The sequence below is a fragment of the Halichoerus grypus genome, chromosome 1, assembly GCF_964656455.1.
Source record: "Halichoerus grypus chromosome 1, mHalGry1.hap1.1, whole genome shotgun sequence".
NCBI classification, from domain to species: domain Eukaryota; kingdom Metazoa; phylum Chordata; class Mammalia; order Carnivora; family Phocidae; genus Halichoerus; species Halichoerus grypus.
This window is the reverse complement of record NC_135712.1, coordinates 190,311,159-190,327,609: the sequence shown is the minus strand read 5'-3', so window position 1 is coordinate 190,327,609 and position 16,451 is coordinate 190,311,159. Positions and strand designations below refer to the sequence as shown.

The window sequence follows — 16,451 nt, the reverse complement described above, 5'->3', positions numbered from 1 at the left end:
AACAACGGAGAAAATGAGATCAAAGAGGTGAGGAGGGGCAACATTATGAAGTCTTAAGGTCAAATAAAGATTTTGGATTTTATTCCAAGTACGATAGGAGCCATTGGAGAGTTTTGAACTGGGGACAAATTTGAATTTAGATGTAGGGTGTATGAGAAAGAGGAAAATCAGGCATGATTCTTAGGTTTCTGGCCTGAGCATTAGATACAAGGTGATGCCATTTATTCAGGTGGGGAAAACTAGGGAGGAATGAATTTAGAGGAGAAATCAAAATAATTCAGTTTGGGGCATGTGAAATTTGAAATGCCTCTTAGAAATTCCAGTGGAGATGTTAAATAGATATATATAGAAATTTGTAGTTCACGGGATAATTGAAGGCTGGAAATATACATTTGAAATGAATACCTAGAATTTAAAGTAGCTGTTGAAATTCTTATCCATGGATCACAGTAGGTTTATTCTGCAGCCACTACTATTTACATTTCTCTCCCCTCTTTGCCCTAGTTTTACTCCTGCCTTTGACTTTGTGGAGGAGCAGAGAACATTCTTCCTATTGGAGAAGGATAGTAGTCCTTATCTAGATGATGATGGTGGAAGAGAATGGGAATAGTAATTCATCTATAGGCATTTGTTGGAAGCTTACTGTGTGCAAAATCATAACATAGGGAGCAAAAGCAAAGAGAGTCTTTGTCTTCACTGAGCTTACAATCTGGTGCATAGTAAGGCATAGAGGCTTAGATCAGACATTAATCAAGTAATCACAAAAACAAACATAACATTGTAATGATAGCACGTAACGGAACAGAAATTCATGTTGCTGGAGTATATAATAGGAGGGATTGTGTCCTGGGATAGAGTCAAGGAAGGCTTCCTGATGGTATTATTGTGAGTTGTTATTAAGAGGTGAGTTAACTAGACAAAGAGTGATCCAGGGAGAGGGAACAGCATATACAATGGTCCTGTGGCAGGAGGGACTATGGTACATATTCATATGTAAAGAAGACTAGAGTGGCAGGAGCACTGAGAGTGAAGGACAGCATTGTGCAAGGTAAAGGTGGAAATTCACACAGCAAACATATAATGGCTTGTAGGCCTCATGCTTTGAGAAAAATCATTGTGGTTACAGTGTGCAGAATGGATTGAGGCTGGGTGGGGATGGAGGAAAGAGACAAAGAAAGGATGAGGAAAACCATAGGTCCATATAGAGGAGGCTGAGCTGAGTAAGTTGGGGAGCTGAAGCTAACAGTCTCAAATAGAGGCACCAATGCTAAGAAACAGTACAGCAGGGTGGTTAAGGCTCTAGGCTTTGGAATCAGACATAACACAGGTTTGAAACGTAGCTCTTCTACTTACTGCTGTGTGACTTCATGCAGATTTCTGTAAATTAGGGATAATAGTACCTATACCGCAAGTTATTGTAGGGATTAAATCAGATTATATGATAAAATGCTAAGCCAGCTTTCAATAATTATGGTGTTGTCACTCTCTGGAATTTAGCAGTCACCTCCAGAAAAATGTGTTGGGGGGAAAAACAGGTTTTTCTATGTTAGTTGGAAATCTTTAGAGAAAACAATCTAAAAATCTATAAATCTACAAATTTACAAATTTACTGAGCATCCGCTTTCAGCAATCGCTTGCAAGAATAGTATATGTTAATTATTGATTATAGTTTTGATTTTTGAGATAGGCTTTCCCAGAAAATGGGCCCTATGTAAAAATATTGACATATATATATAAAATTTGTGATCTTAACATCTGCGATCAATGTGATTACAATTTTGTCCATTTTTATTTGATATAATGTAAAAAGCAAAACAAAAAGTGTGGAAAAGAGTCCCTTTAGACTCAATTACATGCCATCATTTTCTAAACTTCATTATTTACTTACTATTAAAGGCTTATAAGTTAATTAATGTCCTGTGAATTGCAAATCAATTATTTCACAATGAAGCATAAAATTAGTTTAAGAGATTCGTATATAGGCATGACATGGTATATTGGCTTTTCTTCAGAAGTGGATCAAATAAAAATATGTGACAAGAAAAAATGTAGATGACATGTTAGGTGGTGGGTAACTAATTGTGCTTTCAGTGTAGGAGCAAAAAAACACGTGACCGGAATTCTAAAAAGCATATCTTTGCATTTTTGTTGTAAAGTTATAATGGCTTCATAAACATAAAATTACTCTCCAAATGTGATTCAATTCAAGGACATCTTTATTTTACACACCTAAATGAAATAATATATGTTAAGTGCCCAGCCCAGTGAGGTATTTAGTATTTGTAGAATAATGTTCTTCTTTTTCCTTCCTCTTAGGTGCCCTCTGCAGTTATTTAATTGCAAATTTTACTAAAAGCACCTTTCTTTTCTTTAGTATTATTATGTTCCTTTCTGAAATTATATGTGTAATACGTGCTCATTGCAGATAACTTGTAAAACACAGAAAACAGCAAAAAGGTCACCTGTGATCTCACCCTAGAGAGAACTACTTTTGATATTTAGGTATATGTTATTTTAATACACTTTTCTAGAATATTCAACTTGGAATTCATAACCTTGGCTTTTAAACAGTTTGTTTCATGAAGCACATGATAAGGAGACTTAGCCAGCTAGGGTCTATGTTGTTATTTTTGAAGAACAGAACAGACCCTAATTGCCAAATTGCCAAGCTGTCCAAATATTTTTCACTTGTTCAAATATTTTAAAAATAAACCTTATTTTAAGAAACAGTTTTAGATTTTCAGAAAAATGGCAAAGATAGTACAGACAGTTCCCATGTACCCTCTACCCAGTTTCCCCTATTATTAACATCTTGCATTAGTATAGTATGTGTGTTACAATTAATGAACTAATATTGATATATTGTTAATAACTAAAGCTCAGACTTTATTCAGATTTCCTTAGTTTTTACCTAATGCCCTTTCTCAGTTTCAGAATCTCATCTAGAACACTACATTACATTTAGTTGTGGTGTCTCCTTAAGCTCCTCTTAACTGTGAAAGTTTCTTAGATTTTCCTTGTTTTTAATGACCTTGAGAGTTTTAATGAGTACTGGTGATATATTTTGTAGAATGCTGTTCAGTTGGGATATTTTGATGTTTTTCTCATGATTAGCCTGGAGTTTTTGGTAGGAAGACAACAAAAATAAAGTACCATCTTGTCACATTCTATCAAAGGAAGATACTATCAATATGACATCACTGTTGATGTTGATCTTGACACCTGGCTGGAGTAGTGTTTGTCCAGTTTCTTCATTGTATCTTTACTCTTTTTGCCCCCTTTCCCTACTGTGCTCTTTGGAAAGAAGTCACTATGCACAGCCCATACTTAAGGAGGGGAGAATTATGCACCCCCACCTGGAGAGTAGAGTAGCTGTATAAATTATATGGAATGCTCCATGAGAGATTTGTCTATTCTCGCATATGTATGTATACATGTATGTATACATGTATGTATGCATGTTCATATGAATGTATTTACCTATGTCAGTATGGACTCATGGATATTTAGTTTATACTTTGGGCTATAATCCAATACTTCCTTATTTTTTGTTGCTCAAATTGTTACAGCTTGGCCATTGTGATCTCTTTTAGGTGGCTATCATGTCCTTTTGACATACACTCCTTATTGGAGTTCTTTTTTTTTTTTTTTGAGCACTTTCTTACTTTCTGTCACTGTAAGATGCTATAGATTCATTTTAGAAATTTCCTGTCCCTGTCTCAATCTGCCTATAATTAAAATTAGAATCAGTAGGGTCTAGAATCAGATTGCCTTATTTCAAATCCTGGCTTAACCATTTGTCAGCTATGTGATCTAGAACTGTTTCACCTTTTGAGGGATAGGTGGGACCCAGTTTCCTCTTCTGTTTGAGCTTTTTCAGAGCAGGGACTTTTTTTCTTTTTTTCTCTACTATATCCCCAGTACCCAGAATTGTGTCTGGTACATAGTGGTGCAATCAAGAAATATCTGTTGAGTGAATATAAATTCAGGGAAGCAAGAAATAGAAATAACTTTGTTTCTCATTTTGTCCTAAAATATTTGTCTAAGTTATTATTTTCAATTTAATTTCATTATTATCAAAGTAATATATGCATATGGCTTAAAGATTTAAATAGTTCTTCAGTATTTTAAACAAAATAACCATGTTCTAACTCATTCCCTGAGGCAACCACTTTCAATTTCCTTAGCTGATTATTTTAGATACCTATCTCGTTATGTCTAAATAACATGTTTTTATTGTTGCTACTTGATTTATAAATTTTATTCATTGTCTATTCATTTCCAGCAATGAGGGATGAGGATCTAGCACCACACACTGTATCTTGTCTTCCCATTCTGCTTTCAATATCTGCCAGAGACCATTAGGATCACACCTGAAATCAAGTTAAGTTTACTATTTGCTGCAACAAAGGAGACCCTACGTGATGCAAAACAAAGGTGAGTTTCAAAAGGGGCTAATGAAGGGGGGTTATAAAATTTGGGTGATCTTAGCAGGGATTGGTCAGAATTTGTAAATTAAGGAGCTGATGGAACATCAGTGGTTTTATTTTTTAGAATACATGAGGCTATGTGGAATTACCTTTGCATCAGTTTATTTGTGGTCTTATATATAGGAGTCTGAATAAACTGGTGTTAATTGTGAGAGTCTATAATGCATATCATAATTTGGCTTGGTACAGTTCTGTGAATCAGTATACTTTTACAAGACATAATTTCTGACTTAATTCTTAATTTCTAACATCCTAGCTTCCAGAAGAGCTGCTTTTCAATTTATCACTCTCAAAATAGTTCTACCAAAACTGGTTAAAATAATATTTGGTATTTACATTTCTACAACTTTTTTGGAAGTGGAGCCATGTAGTATACTTTTATTTCTTTCCCTTTTCTTGCTTTACTGTCTTATATGTAGACATTTAGTGGACAGGTATTACTAGTGGAACAGGCTCAAAACAGTTCTTACAACCTGAGCTGTAAACTTGCAGAAGTCCCTGCTCTCTGTTTTTTAACTTGTTTCACACTGTGTATGAAAAGTTGAATGAAATAAATCCAACAATACTCCTGAAATTGGCTATATTGCCCTTTAGGTAATATCACATCAGAAGTCCTGCTAAGCTAATAGCTGGTCATGGGATCAATTTTGGAATCAATATAATAGGTATCTTTATTTTTATTGGTTGTTAGTCTTATTATTCAGTTGTAAATGTTCCTTGTATATTCTTGATATGAGAGTTTTGTCATATATTTGGATCTTATTTTTTATTTTGAATATTTTATCTTAGTCTGTGGCTAGCAGTCTCACTTTTTTTTTTGCCTCCAAAATCTTTTTTTTTATTTTAATTCCAACATAGTTAACATACAGTGTTACATAAATTTCAGATATTACATTATAGTGATTTAACAATTCTATACATTACTCAGTGCTCATCATGATAAGTGCAGTCTTAATCCCCTTCCCCTATTGCACCCATCCCCCCATCCCCCTCCCCTCTGGTAACCATCTGTTTGTTCTCTATAGTTAACAATGTAGATGGAGCTAGAGAGTGTTATGCTAAGTAAATAAGTCAGTCAGAGAAAGACAAATACCATACAATTTCACTCATATATGAAATTTAAGAAACAACACAAATGATCATTGGGGTAAAAAAGAGAGAGGAAAACCAAGAAACAGACTCGTAACTATAGAGAAATACAATGGATTTCTGTATATTAATTTTGTATCCTGTGACCTTACTGAATTCATTTATCAATTCTAGTAGTTTTTGGGTGGAGTCTTTAGGGTTTTCTATATATAGTATCATGTCATCTGCAAATAGTGCAAGTTTTACTTCTTCCTTACCAGTTTGGATGCCTTCTAAACCTAGATTTGTGGAGGGTTTTTATCATGAATGGATGTTGTACTTTGTCAAATGCTTTTTCTTCTTTTTTTTTTTTTTTAAATTTTTTTATTGTTATGTTAATCCCCATACATTACATCATTAGTTTTAGATATAGTGTTCCATGATTCATTGTTTGTGCATAACACCAAGTGCTCCATGCAGAACGTGCCCTCCTCAATACCCATCACCAGGCTAACCCATCCTCCCAACCCCCTCCCCTCTAGAACCCTCAGTTTGTTTTTCAGAGTCCATCGTCTCTCATGGTTCTTCTCCCCCTCCGATTTCCCCCCCTTCATTCTTCCCCTCCTGCTACATTCTTCTTCTTCTTTTTTTCTTTCTTAACATATATTGCATTATTTGTTTCAGAGGTACAGATCTGAGGAAATGCTTTTTCTGCATCTATTGAAATGATCATATGGTTCTTATCCTTTCTCTTATTGATGTGATATATCATGCCGAATGATTTGTGAATATTGAGCCCTTCTTCCATCCCAAGAATAAATCTCACTCAATCATGGTGAATGATTTATTTTTAAAGACTTATTTATTTATTTGAGAGAGAGAGAGGGAGGGGGGAAAGGGAGAGGAGAGAATCTCAAGCAGACTCCCTGCTGAGCACGGAGCCTGACATGGGGCTTGATCTCAGGACCCTGAGATCATGACCTGGGCTGAAATCACAAGTTGGACACTTAAACCACTGAGCCACCCAGGCGCCCCATGGTGAATGATTTTCTTTAGTGTATTGTTGGATTCAGTTTGCTAATATTTTGTTGAGAATTTTTGCATCTATGTTCATCAGAGATATTAGCCTGTATTTCTCTTTTTTGGTAATGTCTTTATCTGGTTGGTTTTGGTATCAGGGTAATGCTGGCCTCATAAAATTAATTTGGAAGCTTTTTTTCCTCTTCTATTTTTTGGAATAGTTTGAGAAAAACAGGTATTAGTTCTTCTTTGTATGTTTGGTAGAAGTCACCTGTGAAACTGCCTGGTCCTAGACTTTTGTTTGTTGGAAGCTTTGGATTACTAATTAAATTTCTTTGCTGGTAATTGGTCTGTTTAAATTTTCTATTTCTTCCTGATTCAGTTTTGGGAGGTTATATGTTTCTAGGACATATATCCATTTCTTCTAGGTTGTCCAATTTGTTGGCATATAATTTTTCATAATATTCTCTTATAGTCCTTTGTATTTCTGTGGTGCTGGTTGTTATTTCTCCTTGTTCATTTCTGATTTTGAGTCTTTTCTCTCTCTCTCTCTCTCGATGGATCTGGCTAAAAGTTGATCAATTTTGTTGATCTTTGCAAAGACCACTCCTGGTTTCATTGATGTGTTTGTTTTATTGTTTTTTTAGTTTCTATTTTGTTTATTTATGCTCTAATCTTTATTATTTCCTTCCTTCTACTGGCTTTGGGTTTTGTTTCTTCTTTTTTCTAGCTCCTTTAGGTTGTTTATTTGAGATTTTTCTTGCTTCTTGAGGTAGGCCTGTATTGCTAATAACGTCCCTCTTAGAACCACTTTTGCTGCATTCCAAAGATTTTGGACCATTTTGTTTTCATTTTCATTTGTCTCCACATGTTTTTTGATTTCCTCTTTGATTTCTTGGTTGACCCATTTATTGTTTAGTAGCATGTTTTTTAACCTCCTTGTATTTGTATTCTTCCCAGATTTTTTCTTGTGGTTGATTTCTGGTTTCATAGCATTGTGGTTGGAAAAGATACATGGTATGCTTTTGATCTTTTTGAATTTGATGAAACTTGTTTTGTGGCCTAATGTGTGGTCTCTTCTGGAGAATGTTCCATATGCACTTGAAAAGAATGTGTATTCTGAATTACTTTAGCTTTTGTTTGTCTTGGAACCTGTTTATCTCTCCTTCTATTCTGAATGGTATCCTTGCTGGATAGAGTATTCTTTGCCCAGTGTTTTTTCTTTGCAGCAGTTTGAATAGATCATGCCCCTCTCTTTTGGCCTACAAAGTTTCTGCTGAAAAACCCACTGATAGCCTTATGAGGTTTTCCTTGTATGTAACTATTTTCTTTTCTCTTGGTGCTTTTAAAATTCTCTCTTTATCACAACTTTTTATCATTTTAATTACCATATATCTTGGTGTAGACCTCTTGGGTTGATTTTCTTAGGGGATCTCTGTGCCTGTTGGATTTAGATTTCTATTTCCTTCTCCAGATTCAGGAAGTTTTCAGCTTTTCTTTCTTTTTTTTTTAAGATTGTATTTGTTTATTTGTCAGAGAGAGAGAGAGAGCACAAGCAGGGGGAGCAGCAGGCAGAGCAGGCAGAGAGAGAAGCAGGCTTCCCACTGAGCAAGGAGCCCAATGCAGTACTCGATTGCAGGACCCTGGGATCGTGACCTGAGCTGAAGGCAGCCACTTAACCGACTGAACCACCCATGTGTCCCAGGGCTTTTATTTCTTCAAATAAATTTTCTACCCCCTTTTCTCTCTCTTCTCCTTCTGGGATTCCTATAATGTGAATGTTATTATGCTTGATGGTGTCCCTATGTTCCTTAAGTCTATTATCATTTATTATTATTATTTTTCTCCCCTGTCATATATATATATGATAGAATATTACTCAACCATCAAAAAGAATGAAATCTTGCCATTAACAATGATGTGGATAGAACTAGAGGGTATTATGCTAAGTGAAATAAGTCAGTCAGAGAAAGACAAACACCATATGATTTCACTCATATGTGGAATTTAAGAAACAAAACAGCCATTCTGACTGGTGTGAGGTGATAGCTCATTGTGGTTTTGATTTGTATTTCCCTGATGCTGAGTGATGTTGAGCATTCTTACATGTGTCTGTTAGCCATTCCTATGTCTTTGAAGAAATGTCTATTCATCTCTTCTGCCCATTTCTTGACTGGATTTTTTGTTTTTTTGGGTGTTGAGTTTGATAAGTTCTTTGTAGATTTTGGATGCTAGCTCTTTATCTAATAATGTCATTTGCAAATATCTTCTCCCATTCCATAGGTTGCCTTTTAGTTTTGTTGATTGTTTCCTTTGTTATGCAAACATAACTCTAACTATGTTATAGTTCATTTTTGCTTTTGTTTCCCTTGCCTCTAAGACATGTCTAGCAAGGAGTTGCTGTGGCCACAGCTGAAGAGGTTGCTGCTTGTGTTCTTCTCTAGGATTTTGATGGGTTCCTGTCTCACATTTAGGTCTTTCATCCATTTTGAGTTTATTTTTGTGTATGGTAAGAAAGTGGTCCAGTTTCATTCTTCTGGATGTGGCTGTCCGATTTTTCTAACACCATTTGTTGAAGAGACTGTCTTTTTTCCATTGGATCTTCTTTCCTGCTTTGTTGAAGATTAGTTGACCATGGAGTTGAGGGTCTATTTCTGGGTTCTTTACTCTTCTCCATTGACCTATGTGTCTGTTTTTGTGCCAGTACCATACTGTCTTGATTATTACAGCTTTGTAATATGGCTTGAAGTCTGGAACTGTGATGCCTCCAGCTTTGGTTTTCTTTTTCAACATTAATTTGGCTATTAATGGTTATTTCTGGTTCCATACAAATTTTAGGATTGTTTGTTCCAGCTCTATGAAAAATGCTGATGGAATTTTGATAGGGATTCCACTGAATGTGTAGATTGTTTTGGATAGCATAGACATTTTAACAATATTTGTTCTTCCAACCCATGAGTATGGAATGTTTTTCCATTTCTTTGTGTCTTCCTCAATTTCTTTCAAAACTCTTCTATAGTTTTCAGAGTACAGATCCTTTAGCTCTTTGTAGGTTTACTCCTAGGTATCTTATGGTTTTTGGTGTGTTTGCATATGGGATCAGTTCCTTGATTTCTCTTTCTGCTGCTTCATTGTTAGTGTATAGAAATGCAACTGACTTCTGTGCATTGATTTTATATTCTTTCAATAAATGGAGCAAGAACTGGATATCTGTATAGGAAAAAAAAAAGGTGAGCCTCAACCCCCACTTCTCACCATACATAATATAAGCTCAAAATGAGCATATCATAATAAATGGGTCTACTAACAAGAAGATCTAAAAATTGTAAATATTTATGCCCCTAACTTGGGAGCAGCCATCTATATAAACCAATTAATAACAAAATTAAAGAAACACATTGATAAGGATACAATAATAGTAGGGGAATTTAACACCCCACTGACAGCAATGGACAGATCATCAAAGCAGATGATAAACAAGGAAACAAGGGCTTTAAATGACACACTGGACCATATGGACTTCACAGATATATTTAGAGCATTTCATCCTAAAGCAACCAAATGCACATTCTTCTTGAGTGCACATGGAACATTCTCCAGAATAGATCCCCATACTGGGTCACAAAGAAGGTCTCAACTGGTACAAAAAAGATTGAGATTATACCATACATATTTTCAGACCACAATGCTTTAAAACTTGAACTCAATCACAAGAGGAAATTTGGAAGGAACACAAAAACATGGAGGTTAAAGAGCATTCTACTAAAGAATGAATGGGTCAACCAGGATATTAAAGAAGAATTAAAAAGTACATGGAAACAAATGAATATGAAAACAAGACAGTTCAAAACTTTGGGATGCAGCAAAGGTGGTCCTAAGAGGGAAGCATATAGCAATACAGGCCTTTCTCAAGAAACAAGAAACATCTCAAATACACAACCTAAACTTACACCTAAAGGAGCTATAAAAAGAAAAGCAAATAAGCCTAAATCCAGCAGGAGAAGAGAAATAATAAAGATTAGAGCAGAAATCAATGATAAAGAAATTTTAAAAAAGTAGAAACAGATCAACAAAACTAGGAGCTGGTTCTTTGAAAGAACTAATAAGATTGATAAACCCCTAGCCAGACTTATCAATAAGAAAAGAGAAAGGATCCAAACAAACAAAATCATGAATGAAAGAGGAGAGATCACAACCAACACCAAAGAAATACAAACAATTATAAGAGAATAATATGAGTAATTATATGACAACAAATTAGGCAATCTGTAAGAAATGGATGCATTCCTAGAGACATATTAACTAGCTAAGAGGATCCAACAGTACATTAAAAGGATTATTCACCACGACCAAGTGGGATTTGTTCCTGGGTTGCAAGCGTGGTTTAACATCCACAAATCAATAAATGTGATATACCACATTAATAAAAAAAAGGACAAGAACCATATGATACTCTCAGTAGATGCAGAAAAAGCATTTGACAAAGTATAGCATCCTTTCTTGATAAAAACTCTCTGCAGTGTAGGGATAGAAGGAATAGATCTCAATATCATAAAAGCCATATATGTAACACCCCCAGAGAATATCATCCTCAATGGGGAAACACTGAGAGCTTTCCCCTAAGGTCAGAAACACGACAGGGGTGTCCACTCTCACCACTGTTGTTCAACATAGTGCTGAAAGTCCTACTCAGCAACCAGAGAACAAAAAATAAATAAATAAAAGGCATCCAAATTGGCAAAGAAGTCAAACTCTCACTCTTTGCAGACGATATGATATTCTATGTGGAAAACCAGAAAGATTCTACACCAAAATGGTTAGAATTCATACAGGAATTCAGCAAAGTGGCAGGATATAAAATCAATGCACTCTGAAAACTATAGAAGAGTTTTGAAAGAAATTGAGGAAGACACAAAGAAATGGAAAAACATTCCATACTCATGGTTGCTTGGTAGATATCACCAGTGAGCCCATCTGGGTAGTGCTTTTTGTTTTAGGAGGTTATTAATAATTAATTCAATATCTTTAATAGATATAGGCCTATTCAGATTGTCTATTTCTTCTTGTTTGAGTTTTGGCAAGTTGTGTCTTTCAAGGAATTAGTCCATTTCATCTGGGTTATTAAATTTGTGTGCATAGCATGTTCATAGTATTCCTTTCTTATTCTTTTAATGTCCATAGGATCTATAGTTATGTCTCCTTTTTCATTTCTGACATTAGTAATTTGTATCCTCTCTTTCTTTCTTAGTCTTTGTAAAGGTTTATTGATTTTATTGATTTTTTTTCAAAGAACCAGCTTTTAGCTTCATTGATTTTCTCTATTGATTTCTTGTTTTTAATTCCATTGATTTTTGATGTAGTTCTTATTATTTCTTTTCTTGTGCTTACTTTGGATTTAATTTGCTCTTCTCTTTCTTGTTTCCTAATGTGGAAACTATTACTATTAATTTTAGATCTTTCTTCTTTTCTACCCAGACAAGAGAAAATAAGTAAAAGTATGAGAATTTGAAAAAAGAAAAATGATATCTATTTCAAATGGTATTATTTTATATCTGGAAAGCCTAAAACATCAGTGGGAAAACTAATACAAGTTAATAAGAGAATTTAGTAAAGTAGGTTATAAAGTTAATATTCAAAACAATAGCCTTATTATGTAGAGAGATAAACCATTTAGAAGATGTAATAGAAGAGAAGATACCAATTATTATAACCAAAATAAAATATCTAGGCATAAAATTAAGAAGTATCTAAAACATGTAATGAAGAAAACTATAAAAATAGTCCTGAAAGACACAAAAATTAACTTGAACATGTAAAAAGCCTTACCATATACTTGAATAGAAAGAGGAAGCATCATAAAGATGTCAATTTTCTCTAAGTTAATTTATAAATTTAACAGAATTCCAATAAACTATTATCACGTTTTTTCCCTTCGGGATAGAAAAGTTGATTATAAAGTTCATTTAAATGAATAGTCAAATATATGTAGGAAGTCACTGAGAACGGAGAGCAATGGGGGTAGAATAGACCTACCTTATATATTGCGTAAGGCTGATGAATCACAGACCTGTACCCCTGAAACAAATAATACATTATATGTTAATAACAAAAAAAGAAGAAAAAACATAATTAAAACAGTGAGATCATGGTGCCTGAATAGACAGACGGAATAATAGAACAGAATAGAAAACCCACAACACTATAGGTTGTCATGTACACTATAAAGGCACATCCCAAATTAGTGGGAAATGATGAACTTTTAATAAGTGGTATTGTGATAAACTGGATCGCCATGGGGAAATATATGAAATATATGAAATATTCCTAATACTGAATATAATGTTAAATTTCAAACAGATTAGAGATTTAAATGTTAAAATAAAATAAATCATATGAGTGGTAGGAGACATATGAGTGAAATCCTTATGAAATCCAAAAGGGAGAAGATTGTTAATCTGATAAAAAGAAAGACTTTTGCAAAAACAAGAAAAGGAAATATTTTTACCATATGTAAAAAGACAAAGGACAAATCTTTTTTTTTTTTTTTAAAGATTTTATTTATTTATTTGTCAGAGAGAGAGAGTGGAGAGCACAAGCAGGGAGACCGGCAGGCAGAGGGAGAAGCAGGCTCCCCTCTGAGCAAGGAGCCCGATGCGGGACTTGATCCGAGGACCCTGAGATCATGACCTGAGCTGAAGGCAGACGCTTAACCGGCTGAGCCACCCAGGTGTCCCAAAGGACAAATCTTTAAAAATTGCAAATTTTATCACAGACCAAATACTAATATGTAAATAGTATCTGAAATGGGAAAGAAAAAGGGCCAGCAACTCTATAGAAAAATGGGTTAGTAATTTGAATAGTCAATTCATGAAAATTACTGCAAATGGTCCTTAACTATGAAAATGAAGCTTAACCTCATTTCTCATTAACAGCAAGAGAAATGCAAATTAAAACTCCCTAAAACAAAATTCTCATCTATCATATTGGCAAAAGTCCAAAAGTTTGACAACTTACATTATTGGTGAAGCTATGGAGAAATTAATGTTGTTGTATATTGCTGAAAGGAATCAAAATAATAAAATAATTTGAAGGGGAATTTGTCAACATCTAGAAAAATTACATATACATTTATACCTTGATCCAGCAATCTAACTTCTAGAGCTCTAGAAGATACAGTAGCAAAAGCAGTATAGTAGCAAAAATACATAAAGCATAAGCAAAAAGCTCTTCCCTTCAGTATTATTCATAATAGCAAAAGAAATTTCCAAATATTCTTCAGTAGGGCACTTGTGAGCACTGCACAATAAATTATCAGGCAGCCGTAAAAGATAATGAGTAATATCTTTTTTTTTTTAAGATTTTATTTATTTATTTGTGTGTGAGAGAGAGAGCACAGCTGGGGAAGGGGCAGAGGGAGAGGGAGAAGCAGGCTCCCGCTGAGTGGGGAGCCTGATGCAGAGCTCGATCCCAGGACCCTGAGATCATGACCCAAGCTGAAGGCACACACCCAACCGACTGAGCCACCCAGACATCCCATGAGTAATATCTTCTATAGAGGATCTCCAGTATGTGTTGTATAAATGAGAAAAGTAAGGTGCAGAAAAGTGGCATTGTATGTTACCATTTTTTAAGGGGAGGGTATAGGAATACATATATATTTGTGTATGTTTGTGTGTATATATATATATATGCATATATATATATATTTAATAGAAGGATAAGTAAAAATATTGATTTTTCTTTGGGAGAAAGAGTAAACAATATGAAGGAGACAGAAATAGAAGCTAGACTTCTCTGATCATACTCTGATTTACAGATTTGAGTTTGTATCAATGTAAATATTTTATATAATTATAAACAAAATGGAATTAAAAATGATCCTAAAAATCAGAAGCAAAATAAAACAAATGTCTAAATGTTTAGACAACTCTCCCAAGAGTTGGTGGCAAAACCACAAAAGGAGAGTTATTTCAGTTATATGTATATGTTGTGGGTGATTGAATTAAAGTTGACTGTATATCCCTAGTGGATTATATTCAAAATAAAAAACAGAAAAGACAAAATAATCTTTTTGTTAAACATTGTTGGTATAATAATAAGCACTTTTCTGAGGCTGGGGAGTGGGTATTGTGGAATATAATATAATAATAGGATGTTGAGAGCTGGGATATTTTGTAGAGGAGAAAGGAGATACAGATAATAAGATTTATGAGATTAATAAAAGTCTTGTGGTCCTGAATTTGAATTGGAATTATCAATATAAACACATGCTTTATTCCATTATTTTTTTTAAAAAAGCATTTTCTAGCCCTTTCCACTAAAATAACCTGAAAAACAATAATAGACCCATAGCAATGAATACCTTTAGAGTCCTTATTGTGGTCTCTACATCTCAATTCCCACTAAAAGAAACCAGAGCTTGATGAAGAAATGGCAGATTCCAGAATCTTGGGCAGAGAATTTACAAGATAAGCCTGAAACATCTTATCATATCAAAAAGTAAGATAAGTGCCAAAGACCACTCATGTTGTGACAGAGGGATATGGGGAATGTGGGAGCTATTTTGAACAGGATCTTTTTGGACAAAGTATGTAACAGGATCTTTTTGGACAAAGTATGTAACACAGCAGGAAAATAATTGCAGTGATTGAAGCATAGCAAATGGGTTTACATTCATAAGTTTATAATGATAAAAAGAAATTAGTGGCCACTTTTGGAGAATTCTAGGTAATCAACTCATTATTCTGAAAAAATAACAAAGAGAAAGTATCAAATATTTATTCTTATTTTCCCATTCAAATTGTATCCCTGAGTAATTAAATATTTGATGAGGGGAATTTGTGTATTTATAAGAGTATCCCAGCTATTAAATAAAGAAGGCAGAATTACAGTATCATTATTTTGTAGTCTTAATAAATAATGGATTTCAGCAATGACCATCATTAGTTGCTGATATCCTATATAAAAAATCAATCAGAAATCAACCTCCTAATGGAAGTACATGACATCACTTAAACTATCTTTGCCAGGCGAAATCTAAAAGTTGCTAGATCTAACAACCAATCTATTAGGAGATACTAAAAGCAGAGGAACATGTTGAATTATACCATGAGGATGGTTTATTACACATTGAATAAAAGAAATTTCTGAGTTGGTGAGGTATTTACAAGAGAAAAAGAAAATTGAGGGAAAGCTTTTTTTATTTTTTGCATGCAGGAACACACAAAAATATCAGCTAATCAAAGTAGAAGGCATTGTAGAATTAGGAAATCCCTCTTTTGCATCTATCTATGTAATACTTGAATTAGGCAATGATCATCAATAGAGGCTCTAACTATTGGATCAAAGGTGGTTGTGGAATGGAATATTCATGCCATTGTGAAATACCTTCTCAGAGATCAAGTTCTAATTACAAGAAGGAAAAGTGTACTTTCAGCAAGTGATCAAATTTATTCTTAACCTGTAGAGGTACTGCTACCAATGACAATAATATTGGAACCTGATAATGATGCAATAAGAAGTACATATTACTTATCTAGTGTTCTTAGGAAAAAAAGTTACTACTAAATCTAATAGTGAGAAGATAATAAGACAACTTCATAATATGATGGCCTGGACTCTTAAAAAAACCAATGTCATGAAAAACAGACAATGAAAAAACTGTTCTAAATTAAAAGAGACTAAAGAGACAAAATGAACAAATGCCATGTCTGAAACTTGATTTGGATTCTGCATGTGGGAAAAGGTGATACAGAAGACATTTTGGAGGCTTCTGAGATTACTTAAATGAGGACAGCATATTAGATGATGTTATTGAATTACTCTTAATTATCTGAGTATGATAATGGTATTGTGGTTATGTAGGAAAATATC

General features: G+C 34.2%; 1 long non-coding RNA gene across 1 annotated transcript in view; it reads left to right on the top strand.

The window, feature by feature from the left end:
- LOC144380054 (uncharacterized) overlaps positions 1-16,451 on the top strand; it is a 316,583-nt gene that overhangs the window by 61,161 nt on the left and 238,971 nt on the right. The window contains exon 2 of the long non-coding RNA XR_013443795.1: positions 4,286-4,437. This is a non-coding gene — a long non-coding RNA (uncharacterized LOC144380054). The remainder of the gene's footprint in view (positions 1-4,285; positions 4,438-16,451) is intronic.